This window comes from Mixophyes fleayi, chromosome 1 (genome assembly GCF_038048845.1).
Source record: "Mixophyes fleayi isolate aMixFle1 chromosome 1, aMixFle1.hap1, whole genome shotgun sequence".
Classification (NCBI taxonomy): domain Eukaryota; kingdom Metazoa; phylum Chordata; class Amphibia; order Anura; family Limnodynastidae; genus Mixophyes; species Mixophyes fleayi.
Window position 1 is genome coordinate 66,514,124 of NC_134402.1, and position 20,209 is coordinate 66,534,332.

Here is a 20,209-nt window from a genome sequence, read left to right on the forward strand (position 1 = left end):
TGGCGTGAAATTACTGCTGCGCTGCTTTATAAATAACAAGATTTCCCAAGCAGAAGGGGCCCAAATGCGTGTGTTAACAAGGTGAATAAATAGAGCAAAGCAGAAAAAAAAAAGGTCTATCGCTGTGACAATTGATAGGGCTTGATAAATAGGAGAACACTGAAAATATAATTATGCACATACTGGCTAGTGTTCCAGTGCTGGCTCGCGTCAATATGTGCGCAAGCCAGTCGTTCAAGAGGCAGGGATCCGGGAGGTTAGCCTACTTTCCTGGGAGGTCTCACAAGGTTTCAGGAAGTAGACAACAATGACATATACAGACAGTCACACAGGACAGCGGTAGCCATTTTCTTGCAGCGTACCTCTTCCTTATAAATACTGTGTAAACAATATATATGTATAGCCTGTATACAGTATAGATCTAGAACTGTATCTTGCCTATTATAATCTGTGTACAGGACAATCTCCCTAGCATGTTGAAAACACTGGGGAGAAGAATGATAAATGACTTCAATGATATGCTGGGGAGTGGAGGACATTTTCCTGTAGTATAGTTCTTCATCTTGCTAAATACATGACTGAATCTCATTGTTCTATTCTACATGTAGGGTAATATGAGAGCTCAGTTATCTAGTGGAATGACTAGAGGGAAACACAATATAATAAATGTACAATATAACCTGTCCCCATTTAGAAGAGGGGCTGCCATTTTCAAGCAGTATGGTAGTCACAGGGGCATATTCAATTGTCCGGATTCCCCGTCGCGTTAAAACGATTACCGTTATTACGGTAATAGTTAGCTGGATTTCAGCTCGTGGCTCAGGGAGCTGCGAACTGAAATCCAGCGTGAAAACTACCGTAATAACGTTTTTTCTGCGCACTATTACCGTAATAGCGCAAGATTTTCTGCGTTTCCGTCGACAATTGAATATGCCCCACAGTGACAATCAAGGAGATTAGCCTACCTTCCTGGGAGTTCAGGTCATCTCCAGGACAATACGGGAGAGCAGGTAGCTATGAGTTGTGTGCGCGTATAACAGACACCAAGGGTTTATCTCCTAAGAATAACCCTCATCTATATTTAGCCATTTTCTATAGACACTCTTTAGTGACCTACTCCAGTTTGCCTTTAGATCTAGGAACAGGCTACAACCTGCACAGCTTAGCCAATCTTGGTATTTTCTATGATTTATTTTCTGTGTAACAGTACTGTGCTCTGTATTTGCTAATTACACATAAGCAAACTATTGAGGTGAAAAAATACAGCAACTAATAATGAATCCGTTTTCCTTATATGCTGAACAAATGCTGCATGTGTTATATTAACCACGTCTGGTCCTATGTGAAGAAAGGCTTTGGGAAGATCACTGCATTGGTGTGCTGTGTAAACAGACCAGAAGGGATTTATCTAGCACACTGTAAAAGACGGTAGAGTAAGTCAATGAACTCACTTATTCTCTATTGTCCTAATAACCTGCTGGCCCAGTTACCTACTTTCCCCGCAAGGGTTCAGCCGAGAACACATTGTTTCTGTACACAAGCAAAGAATAAATTATTTTTTTTTTTAGCACTTAAGCCTAGAATAAATGGTAGAAGAAGAACAAGAACAAAAATACTGCATGAAAAGTTGCTTTTCTAAACATAGAAACATGTTTTTATCCATTAGAATACAATGTGGTTTTTTTAAGCCTAATAACTGCTATATATAAATTGATCTCTTCTCACCCCTTTGCCGCAACAAAAGCAAATGAGAGAAAAGACAGTTCCCGCAGAGATCTCTCTGAGACAAACCATTGGACAAGCCAATTTCTAATGTATTAAAACATTTGTGGACGCGACAGGTTTGATGACCTCATTCACACAGTTCTAATATTTAAAGAGCCCTACATCTAATATACAATGTAAAACAAGCCCTAAATCCTCAGTAAAAAAAATGACAACACATATAAAACACTATGATAATAATCATACAAACAAAAGTGAAACAAAAACACAATGCTGCAAATAGTACATACTTTAGAAGTGAAGATAAGAGAGCACATGATACAAAAGTGACATGAAAAAATTGATTAGTTGTACTCAAAATAATAATTTAAACCCAGTGTTGCTTTATACATGCTAAATAAGATCACTGGCATGTTTTTGTGGAGATTTTAAAGGATAATTTACTTTTTCATGGCATACAATGGTGTTAATTGATATTAATTTTATATATATATATATATATATATATATATATATATATATATATATATATATATATATATATATATATATATATATATATATATATATATATATATATATATATATATATGTGGTGAATTCAGTTAATCAGATGGGCATGAAGAAGTCTGGATTTGACAAAACGCTAAAGTATAAGATGCGCACACACACCCGGCCCACTTGCGTGGCTCCCAACCACGTTTAGCGTTTGTAGAGACCATTTTGTACTTCACAGGACTTCAAAGGGAAAAAAGAGTATGTTTGAGAGCTCCTGGCTGGATGAGGTGGAAGGGAATGGTTTTAATTTAAAGGCTTTAATTTTTAGCATAACAAATACAATGTGATTATACAAAGCTTCATACTTTGCCATTGTCTCCTACGCATGGTTAAAATATTCCCATAATCGGACTTCTTATGTTTGACACTGCATTTAATCTTATAATAGATATAATTGAAAGATAGCATAATAAAATGAAATCTATAAAAACAATTTCTACTACTCAAGACAAACTAACATAATATATATATATATATATATATATATATATATAAAAACCTTATTATCATTTTCATTTAAATGTATAAACACTTTAAAAATAAAGTCATTAAAAACACTTGGGCTACCCTGATGTGCACGACTGACTGGATAAGTACATGCCTATTAATGAGAAAACTGATATGCAACAGACGCGTGCAGGGCATAGTCTGTCCTGATTGACAATGGTAACAACTGGGACATGAATAGAAAACATAATGCTAGTAGGCTGTCAGGTAGTCCACACATCCCAAAATTCAGCATTGATAAGAGAAATTGTGAACAGCACAAATGTTTGTCAGAAGACACCTGACCTGAAACCATAAACTATATCTTCAGCCTGTGACAGTCTCCCTGCCATTAATTTCTCCATCCCCACTAACACATTATCTGGTAAAGTATTTTTTACTTAGTGAACACTTTGCTTCCCTCCTACCCAACAGCAACAGGCAGTTTCATTGGTTGAACCACCATTGGGAGCCATCATTTCTAAACTAAACCACCAATTACTAAATTGAAAGGAATCCTCTCCATGACCATAGAGTGTTCTCATTCCTGATAAAGTAAAACCACTAACAACCATTGGGAAGAAAAAAAGGATGAGGTTGTAGTGTTTATTATACTGAGGCAGTGAACTACAAGTGGTGGGAATAGGTCTGTATACCAAGTATTGTTTTTTTTAGAAATTGCTTGCAGTTTATCATGCCTGCACGGTTTGATATACTACACACTGTCACTAGGTATATCCACTGTCACTGTACCACACACACTATTTACTCTTTGTGCTGTGACATCTGGCACACTTCCATTTGGGTCCACAAAACACCTGCCAAGCATATTGCACTGAAGAGATCAGGCTGCAGCGCTATATACAAGCTTGGTGGTGCAATAAAAACATTCAGAGCAGCGTTCCTACAAAATCATTAATATCCAATTAAACCGGAAAACTAGCCCATTAAAACAAAAATATATATATATGTCCCAAGATGTCTTCATGGTCATAATAGAGGATTCCCTTTTGCTAGGATGGACAATATATGTGTTCTAAGCCAAAAAACTTATTTCCTTCATAGTTCCTTGTACAGAGCATTGCATAAGCTGTGGTAAATGGCTGCAAAAAGATAATTAATTATTATATATTCACCAAGTTCAGGGGAGAATAAGAAACAGTGTTAGTGGACCTTTAAGGAGGAGTGATACAAGATATAAACAAGTCACTCTTGTTTTACTATAATTGCATCTGCCTCCCATGTTTCAGAACACATTGTGCCTGGGTGTCTCCTATGCAGGTAATGTTCTACCCCTGGAAGGGTCTTGTCCTACGTCACAGGGACTTTTCACCAGGATGATTACGTTTCTCAATGACAAGTTGGGAAATTGCATTTACCTTAAACCCCAAAGATCTGTCTCCTTTACATCCTTAACATTTTTCCCTAACACATAAAATACTTGCACAATTCATGGCCCACAAGGCTGTAGCAACCTGCTAGTGACCTGACATAACTCCTACTTAACAAAGCAACAAGAATGTAATTTACTTCCCTGTCGCATGTTACTTTATATGACACATCTGTGCCGTCGGCTGTACTTGTGCCTCATACCTCAGTGAGGTCACCAATAGACTACATTCTCCTGGATATTGGGAAGCCCACCGCCTCCGCTGTCTCTAGGCAACAGATGCACTTTATAATCTGCACACGGCTTTATAATACTGTAGGCATATAGCAGGCGTGGCCAACCTGTGGCTCTCCAGATGTTGTCAGACTACAAGCCCCAGCATGCTTTGCTAGTAGATAGCCAGCCAATACCTGGCAAGGTATGCTGGGACTTGTGGTTTCACTACACCTGGAGAGAAACAGGTTGGCCAGTACTGGCATATGGGAACTTCTCCATATGTAATAATTGTGAGCGCCGTATGATAATCTGTCATATTGAATCAGTTTCTAGTTTAGCTGCAGATTTTCTCAAATATTTTACATTTTTAAATGGATTTTGCAATAAACCCTCAACCTGTCCTGTACTGAAGACACGCCAGCTTCTATATAACCAGTAACTTCTAAGCTGATTTTGTGACCTTTGGTCCTGTCCTTGATCAAACTATATGAACTCTATGACATGCAAACTGAACAAGATGAGAATGTGTTTCCGTTACTACTGCAAAATACGGAGAGATTATTTATTACATGTATACCCCTCAGAAGTACATTCAAATGTATCAATTCTACCATAGTTCACTTTTTTGCATGACGCCTCCTGAGCTTTTACACCAGTTTTGACCCATAGTTTAAAATTTGCATTATAAAATTTTATAATGAAAACGTTAAAAGATCGACCACAATGGCTCTTTTAAACGTTGGAAAGGAGAAGTCCATATTGGTAGATAATCTGGGGGCTTTAAATGTGCAAGTGTCTATTTTTCAATTATAACCCCCTATCCTACATCTATATTGGGTTTAAACAGAGTACCACAAACGGCTTTTTTCACGTTACTTAGTTCATACCGCTAACATTGGTAAGGTGACATGGCGTTGGGCATGGACAGAGGATTGCATATGACCTCTCAATGGATGACGAATTTGAAGGAAAGGCAAGTGCAAGATACACTCAGCTAGAGTGTATCTAACAAATAATTAGATGTAGAATAGGGGTTATAGCTATTCTTCTATTGGGCATAGACAGAACCATTAACGTTTACATATACCACACAGTGTATCCTAAAAACGATAACTCAGGGCGCAGGAATAAACAGTGGTAGATGTGCCAGCAATGAGAGGTATTTAGTTTGTTTTCATCTCTGTAAACACCAGATACCAGCAAAATACGGAGAGATTATTTATTACATGTGAGCTCGGACAACTTTTACCCTAAAGGACAAGAACTGCAATACGCTTTACTAAAGCCTCACCGTTCAATGGCGGCAACCTATCAATTCACTAGGTATGAGGATCTCACGGATATATGGCCTTTTGGCCCACATAATGCCTGCCCCCACTGTGTAGGTGGCTTACTCTACGGTGTATAATGGCAGGTATACATTAAAGGGAGCCCTGACCTTTTTACACATAGCACAGAAAAACGAAGCTTCATGAAAAAGCAGGGGGTGGGGGGTTGGGTTCATTATACAATTTTTTTGTAATACCTTCAAATAACTAGTTTACCAAACACAAAGCATATTGCTCTTTTCTAAAAAAAAAAAAAAAAAGGGGTGGGGGGGGGGGGGGGGGGTTGGGGGGGAATGATACTGTACAACATAACTAGTCTGACTATTTTTTAAGAACCAAGATCAGAGATGCCTACTTGGCTTAATTTTTGGAAGCAGATTCATTAAATCTGACATAACTGCAGCCTTTGAAGGACATTCTGTACAAATTAACTGTAACAATGGAAAAAAAAACAGCTTACAAGTTGCTTGTATTTATTTTTCCCATGAAAGTTCAGAACAAATCCAAATGGGAGCTGTACTCAACATGTAACAGCACATAAACACTTGAGATTGTGGATACTTCAAACCTATTGATTGGATGTATTAAGCAACAGGATCAACTGTACACCTCTCCCCCTCTAAAGCAATGTACCTAGTAAAATGAATAGAACCAATTTGTTTCTGGAGTGTGCCATCTCACCAAGTAGGTGGGGTGAAATGCTCTCCTAGCAACTACTGCTAAAATTAACCTGCACGGCTCTGATAAAAACAATTGGCTCCCTGTCATACACAGTACACCACAGTCATCAGATTAGATGCCTGCTGAGCAATAACAACTGCTTTATAACCAATATATGCTCAACCTGGGCACAAGCTGAATTATACAAGAACAAAAACATCTCAATAAAAAAAAAAAAAAAAAACATAAGACACTAATGAAACTTCAATAGCCAGGGTTAGAACAGTGTAGTGGAAAACAGTACAAAGGAAAACAAATGCCCAATAAGAGGTGAAGGGGACGGGAGGTTCCACTGGACTATTTCTCTACAGGGACATACAAAACGATACTGCAAGAACAAATCACAGAAGTAGATTTATCAAAACCTTCTAAAAAGCAAGTGGAGGTGTTGCCAATAGCAATCAGCTTCTAACCACCAATTTCTGGATCAGTGAGGGCAGCGGGTGGCCCTATTGGGATAGATTTCATTTAGGGCTTAATCCAGCTCATCTGTCATTTAAGATATACCTCTTTATATGTCCCACATTCATAACACAACCTTTGTATACCTCTCAGATGTATTCTCTACACAGAAGTACATTCAAATGCATCAATTCTACCATAGTTCATTTTTCTGCATGACGCCTCCTGAGCTTTTACATCAGTTTTGACCCATAGTTTAAAATTTGCATTATAAAATTTTATAATGAAAACTTTAAAAGATCGTCCAAAATGGCACTTTTAAACCTTGAAAAGGAGAAGTCCATATTGGTAGATATTCTGGGGGCTTTAAATGTGCAAGTGTCTATTTTTCAATTATAACCTCCTATCCTACATCTATATTGGGTATAAACAGAGTACCACAAACGGCTTTTTTCACGTTACTTAGTTCATACCGCTAACATTGGTAAGGTGACGTGGCGTTGGGCATGGACAGAGGATTGCATATGACCTCTCAGTGGATGACGAATTTGAAGGAAAGGCAAGTGCAAGATACACTCAGCTAGAGTGTATCTAACAAATAATTTGATGTAGGATAGGAGTTATAGCTATTCTTCTATTGGGCATGGACATAACCATTAACGTTCACATATACCACACAATGTATCCTAAAAACGATAACTCAGGGCGCAAGAACAAACAGTGGTAGATGTGCCAGCAATGAAAGTTATTTAGTTTGTTTTCATCTCTGTAAACACCCGACATACACTATTCAGAAGCCATTATCACTATCACAGAGGTCCCAGGTGGGAAAATAAAAGTGTATAGAGGAGCAAGTGGCGATGTTAACATGTTGGAGCCACAAGCCTGTATTGTTCCAGTGCAAGAGGAGTGCACACCAGTTTACAGATGAGTCATCTTGGCAACCCAGAGCAGCCCTTGTTTATTTGTAATGATGGTCACGTACAGGAATCATTTTCTACAAACAACTAACAAGAGAAAGCTGCCAGATGTGCAGCTTGCTGTCCCTTGTTTCTGATTGGCTATCTAGCCAATTGGAGCAGGTGGCGCCATTGACAAAAATGATCTGGGCAAACATTTATTAAATATGGGGCGAAATTAATTTATTATTAACTTAAAGTGGCAAATTGTATTTTTCATTATATTAAGGAGACAATATTATTGTATTATATTATGGGTGCACAATGTAGTGGCCACATGTGCAACATAAATAATGATTGCCCCCGTTACCAATCAAATAGTATTTCCCCTATAATATAATACAATTGACGGATTCATCAAATCTAGCCTTTATGGTCTGACGCACATAAGTGCATTTGGGACTATATTTCATGGGGCACAATTAATGCACTCTGCGTACAATTTAGAGTTAAGTGTATCTTGAATTTGCAGGTCCTTGCGGTTGGAGAAATGAACATGCGTTAACATGTAAGTTCAGTGCAGCAAGGCCATGCAGACACGAGGATGTGCGCTATTTTGAAGATCATGTTGGATGTTACCCATGATAAATAATTATTTTTTTTTTCATCAACATACACCATGTTTAAGATTTGGAATTGCACAGGAAATTAATTGTAACATCTTTGCTCTGAAAGCATCTATACAATGGATTTAAGGTTTCCAGTACCTTATGATGCAACTCAAAATAACAGATGTGGAAACAGAAGAGACTCACACAGGACGTTTTCCCGTTCAACTCTAAATCAGGCCCTTAGGGTAATTTTTTTTGCAAATTCAACTCTTAAGATTCTTAAGAATGGAAATGTCTATAAAACATAGAGGAGACAACTTGAATATTAATATATTAATGTCAAACGTGATGATTGTGTCTTTCCTGTTTCCTCTTTAAATAAAGAGTTTAAAAAAAAAAATGGAAATGTCTTTAAAGTTGCAAATTAGTCAATATAAATCTTTTATCAGTACAAAAACACAATAGCCGGTACTTGTAACCTAGATAGCAAAGACTTTAAACTTTTTACAGCGACAAACTTCAGAAACCGTAATTCAAATAAATGTAGAAATATTCCACCTGTTCCAAGAATAAAGGTCTTCTCAGGCAGTTAAAAAAGAAATCGGAGCTTTGATCTGTCCAAAAGGTAAGGAACTTCTAACTAACTGTGCAGTAACCCATGAAAATGTATAAACGGTATTGGATAAACAAAAAAAAATTGTACAAACAGGAGGTTAAAGTGAAGCACTGAAACACATTTAATGCACATTTAAAGCCAGTAAACACTCTGACCTGGGACTCCAAAATATAATGAAAGCAAATGGACCTGCACACACATGCTTTCTGACCAGTGCTCACAAGCATTAATGGGAAAGTATAACGGAATTCCAAGTGAATACTTATTCCAGACCTGTGAAAACACTAACATACTATGCTACAACAGATTAGTGACCGCATCTCAAAACTCCCCCTGTACTGTGGTCAAGTGGCCTATGCTTCAATGAGTGCTGTCTGTCACTGTCAAACACTACAATGCTCAAAAATAAATATTTCCAGAATTATATTCCCACCTTAAAATCAATGCATAAGCTGCAAAAAAAATAAAAAATAAAATCATTTAATAAAAATAAGTTCAATACATCTAATATCAGAATGATTATTGCACAAATTTCACCTTCAAGTCATAATAAACAATAAGATCATTAATCACAAATAAACATCTTGCTTCAAGACATGCTTGAAAACATCTTCAATATTGCTGTATTCCTGTTATCTGCAGATTTGACCAAAACTCGAATCCGTTCTCCAGCTGTCTCTGAGGTTTGGACCCAAGCGTTTCCAGTACCACCGCTCTGCCTGCTACCCATGCAGCCCTGGTCAGTGAGCCCAGATGGTTCCCAGCAACAACAGACAGGGTGGCATAGGCGGTCCATCAGGCCACATGGTACTTTTTTTTTTCTTTGTCCTAAGCCCTGTCCCATCCACCCTCTTTAGCTCCTACAAACAGGTGACTCAGGGAAGGAACAATCTCTATGCAGTTTGCAATCACAAACTCCCTGCATATAAGAGTGTTATGCCTGCAATGATTTATTCACAGGCCATCTATATAAATGCCTTCCAAGCTATGCTGTACCAGATTTACTTCCTTGTTTATTAAGGTTAACAAAAACAGAGAACAAAGTACCTCTGCTATCATACAACTTTCCTTACTCTCACTAAAGACAGCTGCCAGTCAAGTGAGGCTGCGGCTATATAGCTTTCAGTCAGTACAAAATGCTATGTTTTTGTCACACGTGAACAATTACATCATACAGGGGACTTTTCATGTATTTTTTTTAAACCTGCCATTCCACTTTAAGGCTGCCACTAGCATTTGATTTGCATAAAAAAAAAATCTAATCCAAGTTCAGACACCAGGGAAACAGCGTGTTGTCGCTCCGAACGCACAAAACATCGCCGATGGGTATGAGGTTATTGGAAACAATAGATTGCATTTTCATACCAGTTGTGGTTAAAAACACCAGTAGCACAAACAAAACCGACACCGGTGGCTATAAGGATCTAAATAAGAGCCCTATTAAAACAAATATTCATTTAAGAGACCATTGTAGGCTTCCTACTGCATTTACAATGCCAATGGGCATGGCCACACTAGAGACAATGGGCTAGATTTACTAAGATGCGGGTTTGAAAAAGTGGGGATGTTGCCTATAGCAACCAATCAGATTCTAGCTTTAATTTATTTAGTGCATTCTACAAAATGACAGCTAGAATCTGATTGGTTGCTATAGGCAACATCCCCACTTTTTCAAACCTGCAGCTTAGTAAATCTAGTCCAATGGCTTCTAGAGTCAAACTCGTTTACATGAGTTTTACAAATGTGTAAAATTAAACTGTAACGCTTAGCTGAGCATGGGCTTACTTTATGCTGTACACATTTTCAACTTAGCCAGATAGTTAAAAAATAAATAAATATCAAGATTTGTAATTCACAAACTGAACTACTAATTAAGAACGCCTGGAGGATGGGATTTGTCTGGTCTTGCCGAGCATCATGTGATTAAAAGACACACATTATTGGGACACTGGCTGCAATTCAACTGGCCTGATTTTAACAGCAAGGAGGGCAGACAGATGCAGACTGCAGCATGAGAACTTCTGACACAGACAGGCACAATCACAGTTAAGAGGGTTAGAATTGAAAAAGAATTAGAGGTCCAAGACAGACAGAACGTGTATAAACAAGCACAGCAGCGGTATACAGTCAACACGGGTCTACAAACTGCTAGGTCACAAAGCACACTGCGGTGTCAATAGATCGCTAACACAAGCCTCAGACTTACAGGGGTTCTCCGTTTATTTTTTCTTACTGTAAACACAATATCTAGCTCTGACATCTACCTCCAGCATGGAGAAGGGGTAGCAGGGAGAAAACGGGGCAAATGCAGTGGCCGAAATATCAGAAAGACACCCATTAATTGCCTTTAATGTTTCCATAGCTCCTGTCTCCAATCACCATCCAACTTCAGTCCCTACCACATTTCCTGACTGAAAGGTGTTCAGGCCCCTGCCCTACATAGAACTACACTGTAGGGTTCGCTGCATTAACTGCTTGACTCAAGAGAGACAAAAACAAGGGTCTGTAGGCCATCAGCTATAGTTCTGCATAAGACACTCGTCACCAGATATAGCTCTGAATATCAGACTGATCAATAGATATAAATTTCGATTTCAATGCAGTAACACTCCTGCACTGGAAGAGGAAACAGATTAAACAAAAACGCAAGTCAGGGTCTATGCAATGGGGTCTGCACAGTCCACATTATACAATTTAGTCCAGCTTTCACCATGAAGGAAACCACACAATGACTTCTGGCTGGGGCCACATTTTGTCGGCTACCACTAACCACTCTTCACAGATCCTGGCTGTAAGTTCTTATATTTACACCCTTTGATGGAATTTCCAGTTCTGGATTCCTTTTAATTTCCTACCAACTATACCCAATTATAATGTGTTATTACATGATAGCACACTACATTACATCACATAATCAGAAATAGCAAGAAGAACAGCACATGAATCCCAAGGACCAGTCAACGCCTTGAAATGCTGCAAGTACAACATCTGTTAGCCAGGACCTGTGTGCAGAGTGCCCAGCAGTAGTGGTCAGCGCTGGACATGGTAACAAGGATAGTATGATTAAAGTCAGAGACATCTCCTGTGCAGGCGGATTTAGTCATTGTATTGTATTGTATTTTGTATTGTATTCCAAGTTAGCAATGCTACAACAGTTAAACAACATACCACAGGGCATTTATGTAAATAAATAAAAGCAACCAGATGTTTGCTTTCATTTGCTGCATTAGAAGAATTACAACTATAATCTGACTGCTTGCACTAAGAATCTCCTTTTTCCTTTGCACCAGTTTTCATAAATGTCCCCACCCAATGTTCTCAGACAAAATACATGGACTAGGCCCCACAATGTCATCAACTCTACTGCCCTTTATATGACACCATTCTGTAAATTGGTCACAAACTTCACCATTTCTCATGTACCATCTATTTTATCTATAATTATAATAACTTCCAGCAGGAGCAACTGGATTGCAATAAAAATAGGAGCAGATAAAACAGGGGATCAGACAACCTGTTTTTGTTTTGTCCAGCAGAATAAATAAAATCTGTTCAAGCAGGAAATTGATCATTTAACAGCATACAGCCTCTTACCTTTTTAAGGTCACAAAGCTCTTTGGTCATTTATATATTATATAAACTGCCGTATAAGATATCTGTATAAATGGTGCTTAGTGATATCATCATATGCATGAAAATAGATATTCTACGTGGCCAAAACTATGTGAACACCCCATTTAATTAGTGTTTTTGTGCTAAAGGGTACATAACATCTAACATACAACCATGCAATCTCCATATTCAAAAAACAGCAGTAGAATGGGTCGTACTGAAGAGATGGGTGACTTGGCACAGACATAGGATGGCTCCTTTCCAACAAGTCAGTGGGGGAGATTCGATTGCCTGAAATGTGGCGCGTGGACATAATGCCATGCACATTGCCCGGCAATTACGGTAGAAATCTTCACTCATTTTCTCCCGTGAAAAATTAGCAGAGATTTCTGTCAAATATCCGCTGCAAGGTGTCTCACAGATGTTCTGGAGACACCTCGCGGCTATCTGAATTCACCCCAGTTAGTCAAATTTCTGCCATACTAGAGCTGCCCTATCAATTGTAAGTGCTGTTACAGAATAATGGAGATGTCAGTCATGAAGGGGTAGGCCACACAAGCTCACATGACAAAACCCTCGAGTACGGCAGTGCGTAGGGCATATTAATAGTCTGTCCTTGGTTGCATCACTCACTAGAGTTCAAAACCTGTGGGAAAAAGTCATGTTCCAAAATCTAGTAAAAAGCCTTCCCAGAGGAAAGGAGGCTGAGGAGGGTCCAATGTACATTTGCAGAATTGCTCACATTGCATCTCTTTGCACCAATATACTAATTGTACTTGAATATGAATAAAGAGATTAAAAAAGTAGTCTTCATTTTTTTCCATGTTTTAAGTTTAGTCCCACTTTAGCGGTAAGTTAGAGCAATAAAGCCATACAGAATGGATGTGTTCCAGAGATCTTGGAATTTGGTAAATGTACAGAAACCATGTTTGAAATAACACTTCTCTGCTCGCCAAGACTCCTAGTCATACGATCCCACAACCCTCTAAAGTGCTACCAAGAAACTGACATAAGGATTTCCATAATCGTGGATAGGTGATCTAAACTAGTTGACTTAACCTGGTTACTATTCCATATGCTCTTAAAAGGGAAAACCCTTGAAATGTGACCTGTTACAGACACTTGAGGAGAGGTGTAGCAGCTTCATCAAGCCATGATTCCTTAATTAACTTAAGCGAACCACCATACTCAATAACAGCAGAATGGAGAAAGTCTCTTCACAACCATTAGTAAAGAGGATAATGAGGAATTAGGTACATTTTGTATAAGGTGTATTTGACTAGTGTCAGGGCCTGTCACCCCTCTTCATCCCGTGCATGTCTATGTGTATTCATTTAAAATTAGCCAGGGGTAGAAAAGGCTGTAGCCAATCAGATGCTCACAGCAGCACATAATATTTCAGAAGAGTAATTCATCTTATGGTAGGCCTATCCACTGATATGAATATGGAGTGGAGCATACCTGCATATGATAAGTCATGATGTTGGGAGGTAAATGGAAAGCCACTGACATAATTTAATGTGGGGACCTTCAACTAAAAGTATAACATTTTATAATATGAGTATATTGTGATGTCAACACAATCTCTACATGAAATGTAATGAATTGCATACATCCAACTTGTTAATGTAAATATTAACCTTAAACGATTCTAGAAGACAATCATTTCAAAATGTTAAGGGAAGGCTTACTCACTGCAATATTACAGATATAGCCTGCAAAATTCTACTATTACTTATTATTAAAACAGTTATTTATATAGTGCCTACATATTATGACGCACTTTACAGAGAATATTTAATCATTCACATTAACCCCTGCTGTAGTGGAGCACACAATCTATATTACTACCAACCACAGACTAGTGTTAATTTGAGTGGGCATGTGTGATTATATATATATATATATAGTAACACAGGAGTACTGGCCAGGGCCGTAACTAGGGCTGTGCGATAGGGGCGACCGCCCAGGGCGCAGCGCTCAAGGAGGGCGCAATTTAGGAATATTTTAGGTTAATTTGGTTAAAATTGAGGGCTAGGGGGGCGGCATTTGTCTTTCTCGCCCCAGGCGCTAGAATTTTAAGTTACGGCTCTGAGTACTGCCACAATGTCTGTTCTGTTAACAACATCTCTCGATGGAGTGAACTAAAGATAAGCAGTAAAAAAAAAAAAGTATTAATTAAATAATTTTCTTTAGTGACAGTCTTTTCTAAAATACATAGGGCTACCGCCCTACACCCCACCACCACAATAAATATTATTTTTCAGGAGAACAGAGCGTCGGCTCTTCAAAACATTTATCATTCTGCGTCCGCAAAATGATTTTATTTTTATTTTATTTCACCACTTCAATTGGAGATGATAAAAAATACCTTTTTGCCTCAATAAGTAATGGCAAGTGTGATCTATGCTACATTTTATTTAGTTAGTTTAATAATAATGAAATGAGCAATAAACTGGCTCTTCAGACAAGTAGTTAAAAAGGTTGTGTTTTTAGTTTTATATACGTTTACCAATAAGATATAAAGGAGGGATAGGGAAAGCTATTGGTCATTGTGAGATTCTCCTTCAGCATGTTGTGCATTAGTATTAATTATACAACCAAAAATCCCATCTTTATAGTATTATTTTAAAGTTAGTTGTCAGCAGAGGAATAATGACTATGTTTTAGTTGCATGCAACCCTTATTGCATGGCAATTCCTCATGGACACTTTTAAAATTTCTTATCTAGCAGTCTCATTAACAGTTGTCAAACTAAGCAAAAATAAAAGTGTGTGACTATAATAAAAATGAAAACAGTAATATTTTGGCAAACCACCCTATAATATATAAAATATTCATATATACACATTTTGGCAAAATTGCGCATATTTCCTTGGCAGAATGTGCCAGTGTCTGGTGTGCCGAATTCCTCCTAATAATTCTTTTACCACTGGGACTCCCCTACTGTACCCCAACCACACCATATTGCAGAATGAACTGACACTGTCATTATTTCAGCTCTATTTAAAGACTATCGATTATGCTAAATGCATCATATCTCCAGAATTTGCAAAGCTGTCTATTCTGTAGCAAAATAGCATGCACTCAAAATTGCAACTTAATTTCACTCATCTCAACTTTTCAGTTACCCATTTGATCACACTAAAGGCCTAACGTACAGCTACAGGTAAATGAATACAGTAGGAGGAATATATGGAGCTATTCTGTATACATGGAATTGAACAACAGTTTTATCAAATATAGGTAAGTTGCTGTCTTTACATATATGTCATGTGCTGCAAATACGATGCATAAAACAGCAACCTATATAAAATAGATCACAGGACAGACCTGTCAAACGCTCAGTTACTCCCCCTGTGTTTCCCTGCACACACTACCTGGCAATGTGGAGAACATGAAGAAGTCATTGGAGCCCAGGGGCACTGTATATATTGCTAACATATAAGGACAGGGTCTATAGGGGCAGAGTGGGTGCCTGATGGTCCTCTCCTGGAGGAGCAGTAAAGTTGTATCACATCCAGGGGGTGGGGAAGTGTTACACAAGGATAACACACCTCCCACACATGCTAGCAGCAATGCATGCACACAGCGTGACAACCATACCCAATAATACAGCAGCAACGGGGATACCTAAGACGATCACGACCCAAGGCCTGCGTCCTCGTCCCGTGTGGTGATGCGCTGACAGTCGCTGCCTGCGTACTGCGAGAACCAAGCTCCTCACTTCACCACCATCACTAATGCGGCCGCTCTGCGCATGCGCAGCCCAACCCAGGAAGCAGCCACAGGGAGATCCTGGGACACGGCGGGAATAGCTGCTACTGCGCATGCGTCAGAGGTTCCCCCTACGTCACGCGCTCCCTCCTCCCACAGAGCTCTACTAGGTAAATCCAAAACTGTCCTCTGCTGATATGCTGCCATTATGCAGCCCGATAGTCGTGTTTACAAAAAGCTGTTTGTATTTAAATGTTTGAAAAAAAAGAAGAAACACAAAAATAAAAAAAATATATATAATAAATATAAAAATAATTATAAAACTATGTTTGTGAAGCATCAAATATCAATAAAATGCATTGTAAATATATACAAAATTAAACTTAATCATTGCATAATAATGCAGTGTCACAAACAATATTGGGGGGGCACAAAAATTTCAATAACCAAACACTAAAAATTCATACAACTTTACATTTATAGTTCGATATAGATTAACTTTTGCAATTATTTTGAAGCAAATCACTTCTTATAATTAATGTGCTTAAATCCAAAATTGGAATGTAGATATGATGTAGAGCACAGAGATCCAGCAGGGGGTTCAAACCAATCCCCCATATTCCAAAACTATATTCCAGGCATGAATACAATGTCTCAACAAACCAGCAAGTGTGTCAATGAAATACAATATCCATGCACGTATGGACATAGGCATGTCATTCACGGATCCTCAACATATCCAATTAGGGGTGTGACAACGCCTAGCAATTCATACATAGTCAATCACAGGAGACTGCACCTGCACCAATCACAGGAGACTGCACCTGCATTCCCTATATAAGAGCTGGTGAGGACTTTCATTCAGTCCTGATATTTTGTGAGTTACAAATGCATGCTTTACGCAGTGGCGGATCCAGGGGGGCGATCGGGGCGATCTCCCCCCCTACCAGGGGCTTGCTGCCGACAGCTGCACACTGTGCAGGTCCGTTCAGCAGTGACAGTATGCTGCCCGGCTGCTCTGATTGTGTTTAAAGCACAATCAGAGCAGCGGGACAGCACACTTTCACTGCAGAACGGACCTGCACATACTGTGCAGCCGCCGGCAGCCTTAGAACACAGAAAGGGGGCAGGGACTAAATAGCCCCCCCTAAAATCGCCCCGGGTAGGGCAAATGTCTGGGTCCGCCCCTGGCTTTACGTTGACAAATTTTATTCCCTACAATTTTCTTTTTGAAGTCATTGGTGAGTACCTGGTCTTATGAACCATTTCACAGAGCAGTTGAGCAGTGGTACTAATGACTGTCTTTTTATAATCCTCTTTAGATCCAAACACAATGTCCTAAAAACAACTTTGAGCACTCTCAACAACATTTCTTGGTGCCTACCTGGCCCTATGTGAGCTATTTCACAGGGCATTGCAGTATGATTAATAATGTATTTTGTTTCACTCCTCTTTAGAATCATTTGTGAGTCTGACCAGGAACAACTTTGGATAAGTCAGGGCTCGGCCTCTTCTGCATAAGGCTCAAAGCGGAGGCAGCCCCACGTCATGCCCCCATAAGTGATGGTGCAACTGGTGCTGAAGAAGCTGAACTCAATCACCTGGCAGTTCTCTGCCCCCGCCAAAGCTCGAGACCGGTCAATGACACAGCCCCACTTAGTCGCACTGTGACTGAGGTTTAAAAAAAGGTAAGTTATTAACTTGGACCACATAATTGAATGCCGTGTTATTTTTAAATATTCTGGGAGATGTCTTGATTATTTTGTAATATTTTCTTACATTTGGTGATACAATTTGTTAATGCTGGCTACCTATGTGTGTTTTTGCCTTCAACACAATGGCAAAACTATTTTTTTATTTAATCTGTTTATTTTCATCAACAACATGCATTCTAATATGTGCATATACAGGATAATAAGCCAGTGTAAAACAAACAGGAACACTACATTGATAATGTGACATTCTTAAAGGCGGTATCCATTGCAATGTGCTTAGGAGGATAGAAAAGTTTTGACCAGAATGCATCATTTCCCCTTAGTGGAAATACATGTGTTTTTTTTGTGTATGTTTGTTTTTATTTGGGAAAGAAAGAGGGAGGAACAAGGAAGGGGAATGGGGGAGTGGAGGGGGAAGAAAAAGAGAAGTTAAGAAGGGGTAAAGAAAGAGGAGGAGTTCAGTGTGGCCTCAAGAGGTGGCATGTCCTGCGCATCCACCATTCAAGAGCACAAAGAAGCAAGGAATGTAAATAAGCGGGACCCCCCATGGGGGGAGGGGTCTCGCCTTCATTTCTGTGGGACTCTCAGTGTGCAGATATACAGGGGGAAGAAAGCGACTCGTGTTGTAGACATGTGAGATATTTTACTGGGTACCGGGCATTGAAGAGTGGTAAAAGGTGTACCAGGGATCCCACACTTTGTGGTAGTGTGATGTTTTGTCTCTGAGGGGACTGGTAATATATTCCATTGAGGCCACGTACCAGACCCGAGAAACAATACTTTGGAGGCCTGGGGGATGGGGGGGGACTTCCAATCTTTGTGTATCTGCATACACGTTGCAGCACAAACATGTTGTGCCAGTTGGTCACTATGTTTAGTAAAGGATTTCACTGAGAACACAACATAACCATAGGGTCTGGGTCACCTCCACTTCTAAAATTCTGGTGAGAAGATCAGAAATCTGTACCCATAGATTGGAAATGCTGGGGCGTAGCCACCAATTATGAAAGAGACCCCACAGGACCTCTAGCAAAGATCTGATGTGCCAGGATAACATTTGTGTAGTCTCGTAGGCACTGTATACCAACGGCAAAATAACTTTTAGGCAGATTAATATATCTATAGACATGCACCGTCTGCCAGTATTTTCAAATTGAGTATAATTTTTTCTTTGAATATTTTACACAGGTGGCAAGATTATAAACGGCATCTAAAGGATAAGTTGTGGGACCACCGGGTTCATGCTCGAGCCACAGGCAGTGGTCACCCTGCCCAACTCAACCTCAGTCCCCTTGAGTCCACGGCATTGGCCTGCATTAACGAGGAGATTTTGCCAGGGTGCATACGGGTGGGCTGCATCCTGTGTCTTAGAACTTTTCTCCCGTATAGGTAAATTTTAATGATATATTGATCCCAACATCTACATGTTTTTGGTTTAGAGAACTACACGCAGGTCACCCAACATTAATGTGCTTATTTGCGTTTCCCAAGTCCTTTTAGACTTGGTTATTGGCAATTGGAATATCCAAAAAACAATCCTTGACGCTCATCCTGTAACAGTCATTCTAGTGTACAGTCATACAACGTTGTATAAGATGAAACATTATGTTCTAAATCATAAATATCATCTTGATCACATTGATGAATGTCATGCAAATAGTTGTATGTTCTTAGAAAAACTTACTGGTGTGTTTTGATCTTTTGTCTGGTTATTGATGAGGACCTAGCAGAGGAGGCCCGTGATGTGGAAGAGCTACAGCTGAAAAAGGAAGCAGAAGGCATTCAGCAGAAGGCACTCCTTGAATTTTATCACAACCTTACACCAATCCAACACCCAACTTCAACAAACTACCCAGGAGATAAACACTACCCTTGTTCGTATGGAGCATATGTTGGACACCTCCCTCACAACACTGAATCACACTTTCCACGGCATCAAAAATGTCTTCCCGTGTCACTCTCCGGGTTTCCAAATATGTGCATTCCACCATTCCTGGCCAAATGTCACCAGTTGTATCACCTTTCCCATTATCACAATACCTTATTCCTGTCCATTGACCTAACTTTCCCACAGAACACCCTTAGCAACATACACAAGCATCATTTGTCCCTAGTTATAATCCTCAATTTGACAGTACAGTCCCAGTAGCCTCTCCCACCCAAATGCATTCTTTTGCCCAAAACTTTTCCATCACATCATTTTTTCCTACCAGC

General features: G+C 39.2%; 1 protein-coding gene and 1 long non-coding RNA gene across 8 annotated transcripts in view; one reads left to right on the plus strand and one right to left on the minus strand.

The window, feature by feature from the left end:
- Positions 1 to 16,336, minus strand: part of CLOCK (clock circadian regulator) — a 62,314-nt gene extending 45,978 nt beyond the window's left edge. For 5 of the 7 annotated variants that reach the window (XM_075195850.1, XM_075195871.1, XM_075195861.1 and 2 more), the window contains exon 1: positions 16,197 to 16,336. The gene's annotated coding sequence lies outside the window, so the exon portion shown is untranslated. Of the gene's footprint in view, positions 1 to 16,169 lie in introns of all 7 variants that reach the window. The other 2 variants (XM_075195841.1, XM_075195812.1) reach the window with 1 other exon arrangement.
- Positions 16,337 to 17,470: 1,134 nt separating this feature from the next.
- LOC142138846 (uncharacterized) lies at positions 17,471 to 19,531 on the plus strand. Its single transcript, XR_012688118.1, has 3 exons — positions 17,471 to 17,521; positions 17,738 to 17,968; positions 19,184 to 19,531. It is a non-coding gene; the product is annotated as an uncharacterized LOC142138846 (long non-coding RNA).
- The last annotated feature ends 678 nt before the right edge of the window (positions 19,532 to 20,209 follow it).